General features: G+C 37.2%; 1 long non-coding RNA gene across 1 annotated transcript in view; it reads left to right on the forward strand.

The window, feature by feature from the left end:
• LOC125610532 overlaps positions 1–6963 on the forward strand; it is a 30899-nt gene extending 23936 nt beyond the window's left edge. Inside the window, exons 5-6 of the long non-coding RNA XR_007340517.1 lie at positions 3965–3969; positions 6927–6963. This is a non-coding gene — a long non-coding RNA (uncharacterized LOC125610532). The remainder of the gene's footprint in view (positions 1–3964; positions 3970–6926) is intronic.
• The last annotated feature ends 8580 nt before the right edge of the window (positions 6964–15543 follow it).

The raw sequence follows: 15543 nt of genomic DNA on the forward strand, positions 1-15543 counted from the left end.
CTCCCTCCCTCCCTCCTTGAAAAGTAAGTGTTTGGAGATACCATTTCTATTGCTCCCATGCTGAAAGTCTGGAACAGAGGCCAAAATCCAAAAGCAGAAAGTCAGTCAGGAGTTAGAATTGGCCTGTGACTTGGTGGACTTGTTAAATAACCCTTGAGGAAAAACAGATATCAAACACAGTGAAAGAGTAAGTTTAAAACATGGTCTTCTTGGTTTGGTAAAAGTACTGGCTTTGTCCATAAATGGGTTGAAAGCCATGAAGTTCTGGAACATTCAGTGGACTACTGTAGGCATTTTCAATCTTGTTGAAAACCACCAGTGGAGACAAAGAGGATAAACACAAGGGCATGCAAAAATCTCTCAGTTTGCCTAACAGACAACTCTTATAATTCCTGGATTCCTATCACATATTTTCTACTATCACTTTTATGTTAAGTATGTCTTTATAGATTATAAGAGCTATTCACAGAGGTGCTGCAGTTCAAGTCCAGTGGAAGTTTTCCCTTCTGAAGCTTAAGAATATTCACCTGGAATAGAAAATCTGAAACTTAGGGACTGCTCAGAGAGGGTTTCTTTGGCTTTTTCCTGTCTCTGTTCTTTGGTTCTTCCCACTTCCAGGGCTAAAGGTAAAATTTTTCCTGGGAGATATTGCTGGGCAGATTCTTCAATGAAATATGTGCAAACATGTATTTATTTTCTTTCTGCCACTATTATGAGTTTGCAAAGGTCAGATATCTGATATCCCTTTGTGGGAAATATAATATAATGGGGAATATAATCATGTTTTCATCATCTTGGGACAGAGGAAGAGAATCAGGCTTGTTGATTTTACATTGTAAAGCTGGTGGTCAGCTTAACTTTTCTGTATTAATTGTGAAACATGGAAGGATAATTTTTAAAGCTTTATATACCAATGTAATATAATTTTTAATAGCTTTGCTTTTCTGTCAGTTATACCAACTATATACAATTTCTATAATAATTAATGTATCTAAAAAAGAAAGAAAAGATGTTATTCTCTTAACAAATAAATGCATAACAAGATGATTTAAAATTGCAATATATACTCATCATCCTATTAGCAAATGTGTTTTTCTAATTATGAAAATCCCAAGTGACAAAATCGTGACTGTTAATTTTGTAATTCATGTAAGTTCTCTTTTATGGCTGAAAGCTCTGTAAGCTACGTTATGGACATAAGAAACCTGTCACCATTTTGGAATATTTCAGAGGAAAATGGATGATGCCACTTTCTATCATCAAGTTAAAAATCTGTGGTGCCTTTTTAGTTGAAACAGAATTCTGATGAAAGACAGTTGGTAAATAGTTTTCGAAATGACTACCTAACTGGTGAAAATGTCTATACTAATTATTAAGTTAGACATCACGAGGTGAACACAACAATAAATAAGTACTGTGGGTTACATTTGGAGTGTATCCTTTGACTTGCAGTTTGAAACATTTCAATTGTACACTTAAAACTCGTTGCACTGTGTGTCCTTCCTATCTTGCTGGACTTGATAAGTTGAAGGAAGCCAGTTACATTCCTTCTTTTCTCTTAAGAGTCACAGAACCCAGTGGAGGGTCAGCCTGACATTTTGCTTTATTGAAACGAACTTACCAAATGATGATTATGTGCAGTGCCAGACAATTATTTCATTTTGGGTGTAATAATATCACTTTTAAAGCAATCTCAGGAATAACTATCTTGATTGTTTTGAGATGGTATCTAGCAGTGATTATTAATACCAAGCAAGTGGCTTAATCACATACATCCTATCTTTGTAAACAATTGAGTGAAAACTCAAGACTATGATTAAAATTTTTCAAATTTTATTTTATTTTACTCCCTAAATAAGCGAATGATTCACTTATGTTGGGGAAACTGAAAGAGGAAACTTAACATCAAAGCAAAAAATTAAATATTTTTCTCTCTATGAAAAAATTAGCATCTTTGATATGTCGTAATGGTAGATTTTGTAATCATAAACTAATCTTACATGTGTATCTGCTGAAATATCATAGAACAAGCCTTGCAAATGTAATGTAAAAGATAAATGTGTCAGATTGTAATGCCAGATATTAAATTTAATATAAACAAATGAGGAGTCATCTTTTGACAAGAAGTTGTATTGTGTTTTACATTCCCTCAACTAATTGATCTAAGTTTTGCTCTTTGAAAGGACAGCTAATGTCAAATTGAGTTTGAGAAAAGTTACTTTCCATGGTTTTAAAGAAGACAGGACCATCATCTTGTTCCTTATAATTTTATGTTTCTTTGGGAATATATAGAGAATACAGGTATAGTGTAGTTTTAGTAGCTTTAGTAGGTAAGGATTCTGGGGAGGATCTATAAGACTTTTGTTGTTAATTATACTTCAACATGTTATCATAGGAATAGAGAAAGACACTAATCTTAATATTAAAAAATTTTTTTAAAAGAGTGAAATTTTATTTTATTTTTTATTTATTTATTTTTTTAATGGAATAAAGTTATTTTATTTATTTTTTTTAAATTTTTTATTGTTTGTTGTTCAAAACATTACATAGTTCTTGATATATCATATTTCACACTTTGACTCAAGTGGGTTATGAACTCCCATTTTTACCCCATATACAGATTGCAGAATCACATCAGTTACACATCCATTGATTTACATATTGCCATACTAGTGTCTGTTGTGTTCTGCTGCCTTTCCTATCCTCTACTATAGCCCTATAGTTACTGTCTCTGGTGATGAGATAAAGGGAGGGAGTATTTTTTCTTCCAAATTTTACATCCCACAACATTATTAAACTTCTATTAAACATTCTAGACACCCTAAAAATAGTTTTAAGAATATAGTTTCTTCTTATTATTTGTGATAAAATAAATTTTATTTGTAATCCCCAAATCAATACTTGTGGTGTTTTTATGGTCATTTTGGTTCACGTGTGGAATGGCCAAAAATTTCAGGTTTGATGTGCATGTTCCCAGTTGAGCTTGAACATGGAGGTGCTCTGTCTTTGACATGGGATTTCATGTAGGAAAATTAATTTATACTGTAAGAATATATATGTGGCAAGTATATATGTATGTGTGTAGTACACAAAAAGAAAAAGAAATACATATATTGCTAAGATTCTGATTTCGATTTTTATTTTTACTACAGCAGAGTGTGTACATAATGATTATTATTTGGATTACTCCAGAAAATCTTTGATTATAACATGAATTTTATTAATATTTTAGAAATGGAAAATTTCGTGGGTATTCTACAATTCTATGCTAAGACTAAGAAATGTTTCCAGAAAAAGATGGGACACCATACTAAACCCACTCTTTTGTAATTACATTTATTCTAAGGTTAGCAAGGCTCTTTTGATTTTATATTTTCATTCATTTCTCATTGAATTGACTTCACATTTTCCACAATGGCCAATCTATTCTTTTCATCCCACTTCTCAGGATTCCTTGAAAACCATATTGCAGGTGCTAAGTCAAGAATGTTTCACACTTTTTTCCCTCTTTGATCTCTTTTCTTTTTTCTTTCTTTCTTTCTTTTTTTTTTTTTTGGTGGCAGGCAAAGGGACTGCTGGATCCAGAGGTGCTTTACCACGGAACCTTTTTATTTTATTAAAAATAAAAGCCACAGCCCTTTTATTTTGAGACAGGGTCTCAATAAGTTGTATCCTTGTTCTGTTTTCGATCATTGCATATACCCTTTACTGTTTCCTAAGTCTTCCTCCAATAGTTATTCCTTACCTCCTTACAACTTCCATCTCTATGTGCAGACATAGCATCCTATCTAAAATAATATGTTCACTTCTTAATGTGGTGCCTCCCATTCATCAAAAAGATGTATTAACATGAGATTTTAATATTGTATGTGTTCTATTATAATCTGACTCTACTTCTACTCTGCTGATATTTCTTTCTTGGTGGAAAAGTTTACCAATAAGGTTATGCTATCTATAAAAGAAGTAGCAGTAGATAAGCATACAGGATCTAAATTTTCTAGTGTGTTTTTAATTCACTTTCTGCAGTACCTTGAGCAATTTCCTTAACTGCTGTGTGCTGCAGTGTCCTCCATCTATAATATGGAGAACATACACCTACCTTGTTTTGTAAGGTTATTACAAAGCTTAAAACAGTACTTACACTTGGAAAGTACTCAGCACATAGTAAGCACTATAAGGATTATGTTAAATAAAATAAATTCAGTATACATTTTTTCTATTTTCCCCTCAATTTTTCAGTAACATTGATTATCATTGATTACACCCTTTCAGAAAATCTTCATCCTTGGTGAGACTGTGCAGCCTGGCAAGTAAACTTTAAGAAACAACAGATGATCCAAGTTGTTAGGAGTGTTGGCAATTGTTATTTACTTGAAATGTCTGACTTGGGAGCTCAGTGTAGGTATAGAGATGTATAAAGTAAGCATTGGAGCTGGGAGTTCAGGATGTTGAACATTCAGAGAACATTCATAATTATGAGAATAGGTTTTGTTTTTAATGAGGAAGTGGTGATAAGGGGGCAGGGGTGAAGAGCAGTGTAGAGTCTATAGATTGTGATGCTATTGTTTTGGAATAGGTTCTAGCCCACCATAATAGCAGACAATGAAGGTGTAAAATACAACTGTGAGCAAGGTGCTCTTGGGGGACTCCTGGAAATTATAGGCAAAAGGAAGGGAAGGGATATAGCAAGTTAAGCACACATTCAAGTAGTTAACAACCAACACTTATTAGATTAATTGAATTTATTTTATTTATATACCTGCCTCTTGACTATTGACATTTTCATTATCAGCAATATTTCCATCATAAAGTGTTGAAGATAAATAAATATTAATTTGGTCTGCCTTTCTATTTGTTAATGGGGCAATTATGTTAAAGGATGAGATAGGAAAATGAAAGGAAATGTGTGTCTGTATACATATATTTAATATCTTTTATATATTTAATATCTTTTATATATTCATATACATCAAAGTATCTTTAAAATAACACATTAAGGTGATCCATCAATTTTAATAACCATTGCTATCTTAGAATTGGCTCTTCTACATTCTCATAACATCCCAGCACGACATATTATGATTACTTATTCTACTTTCTGAGACAACCAGAACAATGAAGAAGCCTGAATGAGGTCATCCAAGGGTTCAACAGCTGAATCAGCATGAGAACTAACAGTTCCTAACTCCTTAAGACCTACAGCTTCTAAGTTATAAGAGCCCCCAAGGGAAAATAATTGTGAACAGATTTTTAGAGGTTGAAACTGTCTTCCAAACTTGAAGTGATCTTATTAAAAAAAAAATGAAAAAGAAAGGAACAATTTTATTTTGGTCTTTACAATGATGTTTATGTATTTGCAGTTCATCTGCTGCTGAAGCAGCAGTAGGAGAGAGTCTTTGAAGTGATGGACTATGTGTACATTGGCAGAGTTGAAGATAAACAAGCCAAAAGACTCCCCAAAAGATTAAACTGTTAACCACAAATACGTGGTTTCACTTGAGAAGATTTATGTGTCGCTGACCATATTAGCCATTGTAGTTAACATTGGCGCTGGGAAAGTCATACTTTGATAATGAGCCAATATGCTGTACTTGTAGAACTACCGTTAAATTTATAGGATGGATGCAGTGACACTGCAGATTTTCTCAACGTCAAACAAGTTAAAGAAGAAGTTACAAAATGTTCTGCTGGTTCCTAACCTTTAAACTTCTCTTTGGCACTTTCAAGAGTGTGAACTTTCAGATGCACTGACTCCCAGTGTTCTATCCATCTGTTTTTCTGTCTCAGTTCAGGCACTCAAATGTGCTCATAAAACACGTTCCTATGGACATGAGTATATTTGAGAGCTCTTCAAACAGCCACTTGAGATAAAAGACAATAGAAATAGAGCTAGAGGTGGGTGTGGTGGGCTTGAAGAGATGTCATGAGATAATGGTCATTTACTAAGGTCTAATCTGGTGTTTGGGTACTAACCTAAGTCTCTATTCCAGCTCAATCTCAATTGAATATATTGAAGTTCAGTGTTGGCACTAATTACTTGGAATTGGGGCAGACCACAAAAGTTAAACAGCATGGTCCCCAACAAGACTGATCTTACTTCAGATGCCAGAAACACCACAGGGATCCTTTGGGCATCAGCCCTTCTGAATGGATGGCTATACATGTGGGGATTTTGTGGTCACTTCAGGTTCAATAATTTCTAGAAAACTCATAGAATTCAGGAAAGCATTATACGTACAAATACAGTGTCATTATAGTGAATATTAATCAGGAGTACCAGCTAAATAAAGAGACACATAGAATGAATTTTGGGATAGAATGCAAACTTTTTCGTTCTTCCTGGCACATCTGTGTGCTCATCAACCAGGAAGTCCCATGGGACTTGTATATCCAGAATTTTTATTAGTTTCAGCTCATGGGCATGAGTGATTCAGTCATTGGATACATGATGGAACTGATTCTCCTGTCTCCCATGCCTCCTCTGAGGTCAGGTGACTGAAAGTCTGGAACTTCTAATCATAGGGTTGGTCTTTCAAGGTGACTGTCCCATCCTTAAGCCATCTAGAGTCCAAAATGAGTTACCTAATTAATATAACAAAGAAACTTCTTTTACTCTGGAGATTTCAAGGATTTTTGGAGCTGCCTGTAAGCAATGTGGAACAAACATGGATTCATTGTTATACCACAGCCCTCACTTACACAGTCTTAGTTAAGGTTTACAGAAATCCTATGAGATAGGCATTTTTCATGGCTCTTTTTAAGGTGAGAAAACTAAAGATCATAAATGTGACATTCCATACCCAAAGTTACACTGTGAGAACATGGCAGAACCAAGATTGGATCCTTGCTTGGTCAGCTTTGAAGGCCACTCCTCGCTGCCAACTTAAAGAAAACCAGATGCACAATGATTGTGCACTCAAAGTAAGCACGTCTGTAATTCACTTGCTCAATGTCTATATTTCCCAGTAGTTTGTAAGGTTTAAAAGAAAGAATATGCCCTGTCTTCTGACAACCACTTTTCCCCCATGTATGCAATCTGTCAACTCTTCGTAGGAACTAAATGAAAGTTCATCAAATGAGCAAGTGAATCTGAATAAAGCAGTAGTTGCCAGTCCTCTAGGGAATTGATAGCCAGGTGGGAAGAATGTGGACTCACAAGTCTGAAGCAGTTTAAGTTGGCAGTGAATGTATGGATGAGATGACTGGCTATGGGATCCATTTTAGGGGAATTCCAATTGTGGGGATGGATATGAGGACTGTGGGATGGGAAAAGAGCCTGTGTTGGAGGCATTAGAGATCCTGCAGAGATTGGTCCAAGAAGTGGTTGTTGTGTGTGTCATTAGGTAACAATACTGTCCTTTCTCTACTTCTATCAGAATCGTGCAGTGAACTTGTTCCACTGTAGCCAAACTAGTTGACTTTATGTTGACCTCCTGTCACATTTTATGTACAGTCTTTGAGTATTGTGGGAGTTGTTGTCATTCCCCAAGGGAGTTGACAACACTCTCATAGACATCTGCATCTTAGGATCATTCCTTCCCTGTGTTAGCCATTTAGATGATAACCTTTAGATTTATTAATGACAATTACTAAGGTCTACACATCTTTTGTATGAATTAACTCAGTTAATCTTTGCAATAGCTTAATCAGAGAGGGAAAATATTTGTCCATTTATCACAGGTAGTGAAGCTGAATCTTGGGGTGGTAAAATCAATTGCCCAATGATGAACCACCTCAAAACTTTTTAACCCATATCTGATCAATATACTGCAAAATTGTGATAGGAAGAATGTTATTAGAACATTTTAAGAAAGATCTGATATAAATATTTAATAGCACTTAATTTTTGTTATACCTAACTGATCATTGCTGAAGTACAAGACTTTTTAAAAAAACTTCTTTGTTCTGTCCCTTTGGATTTCAGATTATAATTTCCATCCCTCTTTTTCCTTTGGGAAAAAGAGGAATAGTTATTTCTCTTTTCCAAAGTACCAAAAAATGTCAGCCCAGCCTCCGAGAAATTTGTCAGCTGTTTACACAATATGATATGCCATCCTCTGACACCACAAGGAGTAAATAAGGCTACAGGGATTGTGTCATAAATGCTGACTTTTCTAAGGTCAGGGTCTACTGACTTTTTATAAATTTTTACGTAATTAAACTTATTGCAAACAGTGCAGCAAAGATCTATTCTAATTTCATCTTTCAGAATGTTGAAATAGCCATGGCTTGTAGAATAAAAAAAAAATTTTTTGTGAGAGTCATTGTTGAGAGCCACAGCCGAAGGGGCCCCAGCAAACTTCCAGCTGCCAGCAAACTTCCAGCTGCCGGCTGATGATTGGCTCACAGCGGCCCCAGCAACATCTAGCTGATTGGCTCCTCTGCGGTGATGCTCATTGGGCTGTTTCCCTGCCCTTTCAGACCACGGAGCTGCTCATTGGGGGACTTTTTTGGCTCCGCCCACATGACCCAGCCAATCGGCCTCAAGAGCAGGAGGATTGTGGGAGGTGGAGAGAAGCTTGTGTGGGAGAGAGAGGCTTGTGGAAAGCCGGTGGTGGCAGTTGAGGCTCTGAGGGTTTTTCCTGAGAGGCTGTTTTGTTTGGCGTGTGTGGTTCTAAAAATAAAGTTAGTTTCTTTTGACAAGTGGCTCCTGATTGTGCCCAGCCAGACTGCGGCATTTGGTGGCTCGCACGGGGAGCGACTGAGGGTAAGTGAACTGCTCGCCCCTGAGGGCAGGGCAAGAGGATGGGTAGCCATTTTAAGATTCTTCTTTTGTTATTTTGTTTCACTTTTGTTTTAAGTTGCCTGTCCCTGGAGATGTGTAAGATGGAAGAAAAACCGCTCACATCTGAGGAACAGATAGGGAGAAAGGACGGATGGACATTTCAGGAGGCTATTATAATGATTTTGTGTTGTTCCAATTTTGTTTCACTCTGTTTCAGTTTTGTTAGGCGTTATCTTGTTGGGTTGTATTATAGTAGAAATACGGGATCAGAAATTAGTAAAAAACAAACTGAAAGAGTGTTAAGTAAATTGTTAGAGGAAGGAGGCATCTCAGTAAAATCAAGAACAATCAGGGCATACGTTGATACAATACAAAAATGTAGCCCATGGCTTTTTAAGGAGGAGTTGTTAAATATATCACAATGGAACCATCATGGTGAAGATTTAAAAAGAATAGAAAAGAAAAGCCCAGGGACTCTGCCAGTTGGCACATTGCCATTGTGGACGTTCATATCTTGTTTGCTTAGTCCAAAGCCTTCAGTTCAGACAATGGTAGAGGAAGAAGAAGACATAATGATTCAAGTAAAAGAGAAGGTCTCTCAAGTTAGTCAGACAGAGGAAAAGATTCAAGTAAAAGAGAAGGCCTCTCAAGCTAGTCAGACAGAGAAAGAAAGTGTAAAACAGAAAAAGCCATCAGGGGGAAAGTTACAACAGGAGACTGCTACTAACACCTTTCTATCACCAGAGGACGTAAGTGTCCAACTAACAAGGCCACCTCCATATGCTGGGAGGTCCCCAACCCCCGCAGTTGATAGTTGGGATCCTGAGACAAGATCTCAAATATTAACATGCCCTGTATTTGAGGCAGGAGGGCAGCGATTTTACCAAGTTTTAAATTTCAAAACAGTGAAGCAGCTAAAAGAGGCTGTAACAACCTATGGTCCTCAAGCACCCTTCACTGTAAGCATGGTCGAATCCATTAACAACTTGAACATGACGCCAGCAGATTGGGCTAATATGTGTAAAGCTGTGCTAAATGGAGGACAATACCTGTTATGGAAGGTTGCCAATGAGGAATTTTGCAAGGAGACGGCTAGGCGAAATGCAGCAGCTGGTTATCCTCAGAGAAATCTAGATATGTTGTTAGGAAAGGGACCTTATGAGGATCAGCAGCAACAAATTGCATATGATCCTGGTGTATACGCACAAATTGCTGCAGATGCAATTAAGGCATGGAAGACTTTACAAGGACATGGAGGTTTACAAGGTCAATTATCTAAGGTAATACAAGGAGCTAATGAACCTTATGCTGAATTTGTAGATAGGCTTATTCAAACAGCTACCAGAGTTTTTGGGAATACAGAACAAGCAATGCCATTACTAAAACACCTGGCTTATGAGCAAGCGAATCGTTGGTGCAGAGATATCATTAGACCATGGAAACATGAAGATTTAAACACATATATTAAATTATGTAGAGACATTAATGAACAAGAGCAAGTCGTGGCAGCTGCAGTAAAACAGGCTTTAGATGCCAGAGACATTAATGAACAAGGGCAAATTGTGGCAGCTGCAGTAAAACAGGCTTTAGATGCCAGGCCAAGAACATGCTACAATTGTGAACAAACAGGACATTTTAAAAGGAATTGCCCCATTGGAGGAGGGTTTAACAAAACTAGGTATCAAAGGAGTAGAATACCAGGTATTTGCCCACGATGCCGTAGAGGGAGACATTGGGCTAATGAATGCCGTTCTCAAACCACCATAGAGGGTACTCCATTATCAAAAAACGAACAAGGACCAGGTGTTTATCCACGATATCGTGGAGAAAGGCATCGGGCTCCATTGCCAAAAAATGGACAGGGGGGCCCAATGCTCCGGGGCCCAAAACCACAAATATACGGAGCACTGGAGGAACCCAGCAACCCCATCAGGGTAGTGCCCAGGACACATTGTCCATCAGATCCCTCATCAGACAAACCAGAGGGAGCGCAGGGTTGGACATCTGCGCCTCCGCCAGAGCAGTACTAACTCCAGAGATGGGAGTTCAAATCATTCCCACAGGGGTGAAAGGACCTCTTCCCAAAGGAACAGTAGGCTTATTATTGGGACGCAGCTCTTCTACTCTAAAAGGACTTATGATAAGTCCTGGGGTAATTGATCCCGATTATGAAGGTGAAATAAAAATTATAGCCAGTTCTCCAAAGGGTATATCAGTAATTTCACCAGGAGATAGAATAGCACAGTTACTAATAATACCCAGCCTACATGATAAATTTTCCAGTCGTACTGTAGAAAGAGGTTCCAAGGGATTAGGCTCCACAGGTGTAGATTGGGCTATGCTTTCTTTAAATTTAGATTCTCGCCCCATGCTAAAACTAAATATTCAAGGACATGAATTTAATGGGCTACTGGATACAGGTGCAGACCTTAGCATCATCTCTCGTCAAGAATGGCCAAAACATTGGCCATTACAACAAGCCACTCAAACGCTTCGAGGCCTAGGAGTGGCGACTAATCCCCATAGAAGTGCAATGGTATTAGATTGGAAGGATCCTGAAGGATGTGAAGGAACTATACAGCCATATGTATTGGATCATCTTCCCGTAAATTTATGGGGACGAGATGTCCTAGATCAATTAGGTTTGACATTAACAAATAACATCAACCAAAATGCACCCACTATTATGACTAGACAAGGTTTTAGGAAAGGAAAAAGATTAGAAAAACAAGAACAAGGTATAGCAGCACCAATACAAATAGATCAAGGAACAGACAGACATGGGTTGGATTTTCAGAAAGGGCCACTGAGACAATAAAAATTACTTGGAAATCAGAAAGACCAGTATGGGTTCCTCAGTGGCCCCTGACTAAAGAAAAGATACAAGCAGCCCATGACCTGGTCAAACAACAATTAGCAGAAGGACATATACAACCTTCTGTATCTCCCCATAATACTCCCATTTTTGTCATCAAAAAGAAATCTGGTAAATGGAGATTATTGCAAGATTTAAGAGCCATTAATAATGAGATGGTTATTATGGGACCTGCTCAATCAGGGATTCCTCAATTGTCTGCTTTGCCAAAAACCTGGTATGTTTTAGTTATAGATATTAAAGATTGTTTTTTTTCAATTCCAATTCATCCTGAGGATAGTCCACGTTTTGCATTTACTATCCCTGCACTGAATCATGAAGGTCCTGATCAGAGATATGAATGGAAAGTACTCCCTCAAGGGATGGCTAACAGCCCAACTATGTGTCAAATTTATGTTAACAAAGTAATCCAGCCACTTAGAAATCAAAATCCTGAACTACAAATATTTCACTATATGGATGATGTATTATTAGCACACAAAGATAAAAACACATTGCTAGAATGTTATGCCACACTTACAAACTTATTAAAAAATTATAATCTAGAGATAGCAATAGATAAAGTACAATTAAATTTTCCAATTAATTATTTAGGAGTTCTATTATCCTCAACCATGGTCCGTCCACCAAAAATTCAAATACGAGTAGATCAACTCAAATCACTTAATGACTTTCAAAAGTTATTAGGAGACATAAATTGGATAAGGCCTTATTTAGGTATACCAACAGGAGAGTTGGGACCTTTATTTGATATCCTAAAAGGTCCATCAGATCCAAATTCACCCCGAATGTTAACGCCTGAAGCAAGAAAGGCATTAAAAATCATTGAAACATATATGGAAAATATGCATTTGGATAGAATTGATATAAGTTTGCCTTTATTATTTATTGTACTACCAACAAAAAATATTCCTACAGGAGTATTTTGGCAAGAAGGTCCATTATTATGGATACATTTATCTTATTCTCCTAACACTATTCTTACTAGGTATCCTGAGGCTGTAGGACAATTAATACTCAAAGGAATAAAAGCAGCAAAGGGAGTGTTTGGAATTTCTCCCAATAAAATTATTACTCCATATACTATGAATCAAATTGATGAGTTAGCTAATGAGTTAAATACTTGGGCAATAATCATGTGCAAATCTAATGTTTCATTTGATAACCACTTACCATCTAATCCTTTATTGTCTTTTTGGTCATTGCATCCTGTAATTTTTCCAAAAATGACAAGAAAAACACCTATCATGAATGCTCCAAATATATTCACTGATGGGTCAAATAATGGTACAGCAGCAGTAGTTACCCCTGATCAAACTTTTACATTTTTAGTACCCAAACAATCAGCTCAAAAGGTAGAGCTTAATGCAGTTTTACAAGCTTTTGTGATGTTTAAAGATTCTGTATTTAATTTATTTTCTGATAGTCAGTATGTAGTTAATGCTATAGTATCTCTTGAAGATGCTGGTAGGATTTCCCCTTCTTCTACTGTTTTCTCTTTGCTTTCCACTATACAAAGTCTAATCTGGGACAGAAAAGATCCATTCTTTATAGGACATATCAGGGCACATACAGGATTGCCTGGAGCCCTTAGTTTGGGCAATGATTTAGCAGATAAAACTACACATGACATACATATTTTCTCTACACTAGAAGAAGCTATAAATTTTCATAAAAAGTTCCATGTCAATGCTAATACTTTACAAAAGCGTTTTAAAATAACTAAGGAACAAGCTAGACAAATAATAAAACAATGTCAAAATTGTGTGACCTTTTTACCACAAGTTAATCTTGGAGTCAATCCTAGAGGATTGATACCTAACCATATTTGGCAGATGGACGTCACACACTTGCCAGAATTTGGAAAATTAAAATATTTGCATGTTACAGTTGATACTTCTTCTGGATTTTTGATGGGCTCCCTTCATGCCGGAGAAAAAACTAAAGATGTTATAGCTCATTGCTTACAAAATTTTGCCACTGTGGGTGTTCCAAAACAGTTAAAAACAGATAATGCCCCTGGTTATACTTCTACCTCTTTTAAACAATTTTGCTCAACATTTGGCATTACTCATATAACAGGAATCCCATACAATCCACAGGGACAAGGCATAGTTGAAAGAGCTCATCAAACTATTAAAATGTACTTATTAAAGCAAAAAGAAGGAATTGGGAAGGGGTATATATTCCCCAAAGATAAACTTAAAATAACCCTTTTTACTCTAAACTTTTTAAATTTGGATTCATCAGGACTTAGTGCTGCGGAAAGGCATATGTGTCCAAAAAATGTACATAAGCCCAAGGTACTTTGGAAGGATATTCTAACAGGACAATGGAAAGGTCCTGACCCAGTAATTGTCTGGAGTCGGGGGTCTGTTTGTGTGTTTCCACAGGGAGAACAGCAGCCGATTTGGATTCCAGAGAGATTAACCAAGGTCCTGACCCAGTGATTGTCTGGAGTCGGGGGTCTGTTTATGTGTTTCCACAGGGAGAACAGCAGCCGATTTGGATTCCAGAAAGATTAACTAAAGCGATTTCTACAGACCAAAAAGAAGATGATTTGGCTCAAATCCATAACAACTGATATCCAAAACTCCAGTTTGGCTATTCTTACATCTGCAACAGAACCAGGATGCTTTTTTCAATATCTATTTTATTATTGCCCTTTGCCATATCATGAAGTTCTATTTTGTTTTTTGAGCTCATACAGACCTAGGTTAATGTTTTGCTGATCAGTTCTATTTTTTGACTATAGAGTTTTTAAACATTGCAATGGAGATTTCACCTGTAAAAAGTTATAAGGCCTTTACTATAATGTTATGTGTTGTATGTATTATATTATGTGTGCACACTTGTGTTTTGTGTTATATGTTTGAATGTATGTATGTCCATATATCATATATGATGAGCGCTCATGATAAAATGGATCCAAATATTTTTTTTTAATTCACGTGATTTAAATGGTTTAATTTAATTGGGTAAACAGCTGTTAAAGATTGTTTTAATATGTGAACACAAAAGAAGGTTAACAGATCTGTTTGTTTACTTTCACCTTTCCTTTTCATTATATTTAATAATTCTCTTAAAGATAATGTAAATTGTTAAGAAAATTGTTTTCTTTTAGTGCCTTCTGTAATGTTACATAATTTTTTCTTTAGCCATTATTGCCAGAATTCCTATCTTCATCCCAGTGCTGGTGAAGTCAAAGATAAAACCAATCTACAGCTTCTACAATAGCCATCACTGAACTGCTTGCAGAACTTGCCTGGACACATTGTGAGCTCACCTGTATGCATTGTGAACTATCTGTTGGTGCAGCGACTTGTGGTAGTGTTGGGGTATTTTTGCTGATGATGTCATCGGTGGTACAATTTTTCCAAAAGGAGCCGTCAATTGGCTTGGTGTATCTTCCTCCCTTCTGCTTGTCATGATCGTCCAGCTAAAATTTGGGGGCCAACAGAGGTGAGGCAAAGAACCTCACCCCCCCGCTGGTACAAAGACCTCTCCACAGGTGTGGCTGTATACTGGACCGGTAGTCAGTGACGGGTAAGATCCAATTGCAATGGTACCAACCTAAGGACCATATGTACTATTGGACAACCTAAGGCAGGCACGGTCCCTAAGCCACATGCTTGTTGTTTAAACAGAGAGGGGGAGATGTTGAGAGCCACAGCCGAAGGGGCCCCAGCAAACTTCCAGCTGCCAGCAAACTTCCAGCTGCCGGCTGATGATTGGCTCACAGCGGCCCCAGCAACATCTAGCTGATTGGCTCCTCGGCCCCAGCAACATCTAGCTGATTGGCTCCTCTGCGGTGATGCTCATTGGACTGTTTCCCTGCCCTTTCAGACCACGGAGCTGCTCATTGGGGGACTTTTTTGGCTCCGCCCACGTGACCCAGCCAATCGGCCTCAAGAGCAGGAGGATTGTGGGAGGTGGAGAGAAG

Source organism: Marmota marmota, unplaced genomic scaffold (assembly GCF_001458135.2).
Source record: "Marmota marmota marmota unplaced genomic scaffold, marMar, whole genome shotgun sequence".
Taxonomy (NCBI): domain Eukaryota; kingdom Metazoa; phylum Chordata; class Mammalia; order Rodentia; family Sciuridae; genus Marmota; species Marmota marmota.